Below are 7754 nucleotides of genomic sequence, written 5' to 3' on the forward strand. Positions count from 1 at the left end.
GGCTGGAGAAAGAACATCAGAATGTTTCATCAGGGGTGCACTCTAGCATTGCCTTGGAACTGAAAAGCTTTTCAAATCATTCCAAAGGAATCATGCTCCATTCTGGGGGGGCGGGGGGCGGGGAGTCAGTATTTAATACTGCTGCAGAGAATTTGTATTTCTTCACATAACAAATCATTTGAAGTTGCACAGAAGTTATACTTGAATGTACTGTATTTGCATCCCATTTATTAATTCACATGGGTTGTTCTTCCTAATCTCTACATCACAGCACAAATCCTTTTCATGCTCCATTTCCTGCACACTGCAACCTCCTATTTTGTAGATAATGTTCTTTTTTTCCGTTATGATTACAAATGACTGGGAATAAATACACAAGCCTCAACCAGCCCCGTGTAATAACCTGCCCACCACACAATGTGGGCTGCTGACGCCTTTTCTGTTTATTCTTTTTCGCCTACATTAGATGGTTGCAAGTCAAATATTTTCACAATGATAGAAAAATTCTTTAGAAAATCGAGAGTGGGTTAAGATATGGGATATGCCTTTAGGCCTCTTGATGGTGACCTGGTTTGTTATTTACCTTGGCTTATACAGCAAGGCGATCAAACCAGTCAAACTTAAGGGAGATCAACCCTGAAAACTCACTGGAAGGACTGATGCTGGTCAAGTATTTTGGTCATCTGGTGCGAAGAGATGACTCATTGTCCTTGATGCTGGGAAAGATTGAGGGCAGAAGGAGAAGAGGGCCTCAGAGGATGAGATGCCTGGATGGCATCACTGATGCAATGAACATGAACTTGGGCAAACTCCGGGAGATGGTGAGGGACAGGGAGGCCTGATGTGCTGCAGTCCATGGGGTCACAAAGAGTCAGACAGGATGGAGCGACTGAACAACAACACCATTTCTCTCAAACTAGCTGGGCATTTTTTTCTCCCAATTTTATTGTACCTAAATTTGTTGTTGTTGTTGTTGTTTTTAAAAAAAAAAAAAAAAAACTTTTTATTAAAGTATAATACTGTAACAGAAGATTTTTTTCAAAATTTGCCACAGCAATATATTTGGTCCCAAATACTGTTTCAGAATTGGGTCACCCCGCCTCTGGAAATGGAGTCTGTCTCTCCTCACCTTAATCAGATGAGCCCTTGTGACTGCTCTGACGAGCAAAATGCAGGGAGAGTGACACCACTCATCAAAGACGAGGTGATGAAGGCACTATGGCTTCCACCTGACTCCATGCTCACCCTGGGAACCCAGCCACCGCGCTGCGAGGAAGCCCAGGCCATGTGGGGAATCCCATCTGCATGTTCCTGCTGATCACCCTGGCTAAGGTTTCAGCTGCCTGCGACCATCAATTTGAAAACACACGAGTGATTAAAGATGCCGCTCTCGTCCAGGGTCGATCTTGTGTAGATGCCAGCATATAGGACAAGACCTCCACCAGTTCTTAAAAACCCCAGGAGTAGCCAGTGGCTCTCCGCATTTTATACCTAACATTTAGCATCGTGGAAATGCTTTGATACTACACTTACTGTCCTCTCATTATCTGTTCATGGGTCTCTCTGGCCCAGTTGATTGAGAACCTCAAGAAAACAAGCAGTGTGCCCCCACCCAACTCCATAGTCCACTGGATTCAAGCCCAGGGACAGCATATGGGAAGTGTTCAGTGTCTATAGAACAAACAATTGAGTGAAAGAGATCTGACTTCCCAGCCTGTTCTGTTACTAACTTACCTGTGTCACCTTAGGCAAATTAATTGACCTCTCTGAGCTTTGGGTTTTTTCTGATAAAGTCATGAAGCTGGGCTAGCAAGTCTTTTATGTCCCTCCACGCTGGAAGTCTCAGGACTCTCTATTTATATACTGGCAAAGCTACGAACTGCTTCTAGAAGAGAAACCAAAACCCTAGTGGCCGTCATCTCAAAGTAGCATCAAAATGAGGCTGTGATCGGTCCATCTGTTTATCCTGGAGATCAGTCATGCTCCTTTTCAGAGCACTGATCTTCATCCGCTTCCCCTCTGAGGTTGCTCCGGGTCCCGTCCCAGCCTTTTCTTGTGTAGCAGGCTGGCGTTTGATCTTTGGTTCACATTTGTTCCTGCTCTTATCACTCTTGGGAGGCTGTGTGACCCTCTTCTAATGCTGTCAAAAGCCTTTAATGCCTACCTTTCAGCGTACGTGTGTCATCTTGTAGACAGCGCTGAACATTCATTTAGCATTGCTCCAGGACACCCCAGTCCTGGTGAAGGACAAATGAGCAATGAACTGAAATTTCTCTCTTAGAATGTTTAAATCATAAGGTCACCTGCCCTTTTGGTTAAGGGATTCCTGAATATAATTTCTTTACTTCCCTGGCCACGGAACCAAGGACTGACAGATACTGACAGTGTTCTTCAAAGAACACTGAACCAAGAACAAGGGAACTGGGTCCAGGTTCTGCCACTTAAGTCAATAAGAATACCCATTGGGACTTCCCTGGTGGTCCAGTGGTTAAGAATCTGCCTTGCAATGCAGGGGACACAGGTTCGATCCCTGGTTGGGGAACGAAGATCCCACATGCCGTGGAGCAACTAAGCCCTGCTCGTTACAACTACTGAGCCTGTCATGCTGCAAATACTGAGCCCGCGTTTTCTGGAGCCCGTGCGCCACAACTGGAGAGCCCACATGCCACGACTACTGAAACCTGGGCACTCTGCAGCCCATGCATCGCAGCTGCTGAGCCCACACACCACAGTCAGAGTCCTTGCCCTGCAACAAAAGACCCTGCATGCTGCAACTAAGACCGGATGCAGCCAAATATTTAAATAAATGTTTAAAATATTAATACACAGCAACACCCTTCATGTAGATTTTCTTAGCTTACTTTTCAGAGACTGTGCCAAAACAGTGCCTAAACTCGCCTAAAAGTGCCCAAACCTGGGAGACTCATGTAGTATCACAGTTTCCTATTAGAAGCTCTGAATGGATAAATGTGCCCAGACCCCATGCCTTCCACCCACTGACTGTTTATCTCTAAATTCCAATCTCTGAAACAGCTTTTCCAGTTATATACCCTGCAGGCTCTTAAACTGCATTTTAAAGGGGGTGGAAGGTGGCCACCATGACCGGGAAGTGATTCCTATTGGTGGTTAGCACTTGGAGGCCAAGGTATAAAACATCATGCAATTTGTGGAACAGTCTTGTCCCAAGAAAAAATTCTCCTCCCCCCAACTCTAACACTACCCTCATTGATCCATGGAGCTCAGGCAAGAACTAAAGAGGACATTTAGCCTGATTTGAGTCAAGTGCTCAAGCAAAAGGATTCAAGGAAGCCTCTAACCCCACCAGCACATCTTATCAAGAAAAAACTCAACTCAGAGTCTGAGACTGAGACATGTCCGCAAGACCATAAGGGCCTGCATCCATGACATCCTTAGAAATCTGCTGGGTAGAGAAGTCCAGGGTCTGAATGTTGGTCATCTCCGTATCTCTTTCTATTAAAGAAGAAACTATTGTTTGAGTCACTACTGGGAAGCCCAGTGATAATTCTCACACTGTTTACCAAAAATTGATTGTGCATGAATAAAGGCATTTTTTAAATAAAGAAAGGCCACAGTTCTCAAAGTGTTCCCCCAACATCAAGAACTACTATGTTAGGACTTCCCTGGTGGTGGTTCCATGGTTTAGAACCACCTGCCAATGCAGGGGATACAGGTCCGATCCCTGGTCCTGGAAGATTCCGAATGTAGTAGGGCAGCTAAGCCCGTATATCACAGCTCCTGAAGCCCGCATGCCTAGAGCTCATGCTCTGCAACAAAAGAAGCCACCTCAATGAGAAGCCCACGCACCGCCACTAGAGAAAGCTGGCACGTAGCAACAAAGATCTAGTGCAGCCAAAAATACATAAACAAATAAACAAAAATTAATTAAAAAGAACTACTATGTTACCATCGATGAAAACAGTAGTTGATTAACTTTTGATGAGCATTTCCTTGCTCACATTCTCACCCCAACTTTTCTTTTTTCCTTTATCTTGCTTTGAAGCACGCCGCAGTCCTAATGCAGTATCTCTCCACCCCCCGATGTTCTGAAATATCTGGTTTCTGCTTTTCTTTCTTTAGGTACCTCCCTCCTCCTCCCAGGCGCATCTATTTGCCCAGCAATGTGGGCTGTGCTTGTCAATAACAGCACTCAGAGATCAGAGTAATGACCTCAGCACGCCTTTCCCATCTGTTATTTCCATACGCCTGACATCTTCATAGTAGCTTTTCAGGAAATAACAAGACCCTCCTTTACAAACCATCCTTCTTTCTCTAAACACTTAATGTCAAAATTGTTTGGGTCGCTCTTTATGGAGTTCCTGAAGCGTCATGACTGAAGCTATCATTCTGACTCTCTGTAATAATCACTGCTCAATTTTCCGGCCGCAACGGATCTCTGACGGGGCTCCAGTCAGGACCGTATATTCACAGGCTTCACTCTCATTTCCTCCCTGAGATTCCGGCTCTGGGTGGAGCACTTGATTTCCCTCATTAGCAATGTCACTTCCACCATCTCACGTAGTACATCATCCTCACATGAGCTCAGGGCTGCCCTTCCAGGAGCATCCCCAGCTCCTAGAGACTGGGAGGAGCCAGAGGTGGTGGCATGGGGGACACTGGGTTTCCATTCAGTTGAAATTTGAGCCAACACAGCTTTGACACCTGCAGGCACCTACCCAGAGATGCACACCCAGAGAAGGAAAGGAACTAAAGACAGAGCAGCTACAGAGGGAATTCACCTGGATGGTGGGCTTGGACTATGGAGAGCTGGCAATGTAAAGCTGGAATCTGGAGATAGCCAACAACATAATCAAAAATTGCCATAATATTATCTAACACTTATTAAGCCCATTCTGTATGTCAGATACTATTTTAGGTACTTTATGTGAATTAAGTCATTTAGCTCAAAATATGATTTTATCAAGTAGCTACTGTCATTTCCCCCATTGTACAGTAAACCGGGGCAGAGAACTGAATTCAGGTTTGACTCAGCTGAGACAGGTATCCACGGAGCAATGATCAAGTGAGTGGAGGCTGGCGAAGGAGTTTTAAGACACTGACAATACTGGGACTTGCTTGGCAGACCAGTGGTTAGGATTCTGTGCTCCCACTGCAGGAGGCATGGGTTCAATCCCTGGTCAGGGAACTAAAATCCCACAACTAAGATCCCACTTGGCATAGCCAAAAAAAAAAAAAGAGAGAGAGAGAAAGACATTGACAATACTGAAAGTTGTAAGACTTGGGACTGAAGGTTTGATATCAGATGCCCGGCAGCAGCCGGGGGGAATAAAAGGGTTTAAAACTCTGGAATGAATGGAGAGAAAGGAGCCAGGTAGTGGCTTGGGCTCCAAGCAAACAAATTTGAGCCAAGATTAGTTTCTAAGAGGGGATGGGTGAGGCTCACTCTCACCAGGGGGGCTTGGAGCAGTCTGGTGGAGGTGGGGAGACTGCAGCTCTGTGGTACTGTGGGTGGCTGGTCCCAAGGCCAGAAGGGACAGGCATGAATTTGGGGGCCACAATAGCCTGAGATCCCACCAAAGGTCTCAGAGCCACTCTGCCTGCTCAGGAACCCATGGCCTTTGGGCACCCACAGGGCAGGATGTCCCTACCTGGGACCCCACGCTGATAAGAACTGTGGCATCATAGCCAATCATGGCCTCTGTCTTTGATGCCACAAATCAACGAGAACCTCCTCAGAAGGGTGGTGGTCCCGGGCCACAGGTCGATGGAGCCCTGGCTGCCCCACCAGCTCTGTCCAGGTGCTTTTCGGAGGCTGGTTCCCCCTACAAACCCACTGTGATTATGGTCCCAGGCCTCACCATCAATTGCTTGACAACTAATTCCCTTAGCTGCTGAGGGTCTAAGGTGGGTCCTATTCCAGGGGTTGGTGCTTCTTAACCAGAAGCTCTTAGACCCTGAGAAGATGTTAAGGGAGAGAGAATGGCGCTTTAGTAGGGGACAGAAATGCCCCTGGGGATCACTGCTGGGTTGGGCACAGGTCTGCCTTCCCAGGGGAGATCTGAGCTAAATTTTCTAAAGGCATCAAAGTGCCCACTTCAAGCCTTGCTGACATATGGTTGGAAGTAGAACCATCCAGAGGAAAGTGGGGAGGAGCAGCACAAGCAGATGTAGCTCTTCACAACCAGGGAGAAAAGCAAGTCCAGCTGGTGCTCTGAGATTCCAGACCTCTGTGACTTCCCTGCCTGTGTTACTTATGCCTTCTCAGAGTCTCACAATGATTGGCTGCAGAACCACCCAATCAGGAAGAGGCTGTGGTTTGTTCCCAGAACCAGCTGGGAGGGCAGGCTGGAAGAGCTGAATCCCCCTCTGCACCCATGCTTGGGAAAGACGGAAAGCCAAGAATGACTGTACAGGTACCAGCGTGTGCGCTCAGTTGTGTCTGACTCTTTGCGACCTCATGGACTGTAGCCAGCCAGACTCTTCTGTCCATGGGATTCTCCAGGCAAGCATACTGGAGCCGCTTACCATTTCCTACTCCAGGGAATCTTCCTGACCCAGGGAACAAACCCATGTCTTCTGCATTGGCAGGCAGATACTTCACCCCTATGCCACCTGGGGACACCATGGGTGCCAAAACTCCCCTTTAATATTTGGAGCCTCCATAGTACTTTGGGCCACCCTGGTTGCTCAGACAGGAAAGAATCTGCCTGCAATGCAGGAGACCCAGGTCTGATCCCTGGTCAGGAAGATCCCCTGGAGAAGGAAATGGCAACCCCCTCCAGTATTCTTGAATGGGAAATCCCATGGACAAAGGAGCCTAGCGGGCTACAGTCCATGAGGTTGAAAAGAGTCAGACACGACTAAACAGCTAACACTTTCGCTTCATTTCTAGTACTGCAGGGTCACCTATTGATGGCAATGACCAGCCCAGCTGCCGCTGTCTCAGGCATCATTCCCTTTACTCTGGTGCTATATAGAAGCATGGGAACAGGCAGTGCAATGTCTTCAGCCTGAATCAGATCAGAAGAAAAAAGTGTTCACCAAGCTTCTACAGATAAAGCTTGTGATGATTTAAAAATACGTTTGCAAAGTCTTTGATACGCCTCAGACTTTCTTCTCCCTGAACACAGGCTGTGTGTGTCTAACACATCAACTGCGGCAGAGCAGATACCATGTGACCACCCAGGCTAGATTCAAAAAGCCAATACTGGGACTTCCCTGGTGGTCCAGTGGTTAAGACTCTGCACTCTCAATGCAGGGAACCTGGGTTCGATCCCTGGTCAAGGAGCTAGATCCCACATGCTGCAACTAAGGGCCCATATGCCGAACTAAGGCCCACTGCAGCCAAAAAATAAAAAAACCACACCAATACCATTTCCAGCTGACTCTCTCTTGGGACATTTATTGTTGAAATCAAGCCACCATGTTTTGTGGACGCCTTTATCTAGAGGCTGGATATAGGTGTTCAGCCCACAGCCTAGGGAAGGTCCCAGCTGACACCGTCAACAGCCATCAGCAGGTGAGTAAGCGAGCTTTTGGTGGGGGGTGGGGGGGCGGATCCTCCCAATCTTCAACCTCTCAGTCACCCCAGGAAGATGCCAAGTGGAGCAGAAATGAGCTGTCCCTGCCAAGCCCTCACATATGCGGTAGTGAAAGTGAAAGTTGCTCAGTTATGACCCCATGGACTATGCAGTCCACGTAATTCTCCAGGCCAGAATACTGGAGTGGGTAGCCTTTCCCTTCTCCAGGGGGTCTTCCCAACCCAGGGATCAAAC

General features: G+C 47.4%; 1 non-coding gene across 1 annotated transcript; it reads left to right on the forward strand.

Annotated features, from left to right (window-relative positions):
* Positions 1–7194: 7194 nt before the first annotated feature.
* Positions 7195–7267, forward strand: TRNAE-CUC (transfer RNA glutamic acid (anticodon CUC)). The gene has a single exon. It is a non-coding gene; the product is annotated as a tRNA-Glu (tRNA).
* The last annotated feature ends 487 nt before the right edge of the window (positions 7268–7754 follow it).

The sequence above is a fragment of the Bos indicus genome, chromosome 25 (assembly GCF_029378745.1).
Source record: "Bos indicus isolate NIAB-ARS_2022 breed Sahiwal x Tharparkar chromosome 25, NIAB-ARS_B.indTharparkar_mat_pri_1.0, whole genome shotgun sequence".
In the NCBI taxonomy this organism is placed as follows: domain Eukaryota; kingdom Metazoa; phylum Chordata; class Mammalia; order Artiodactyla; family Bovidae; genus Bos; species Bos indicus.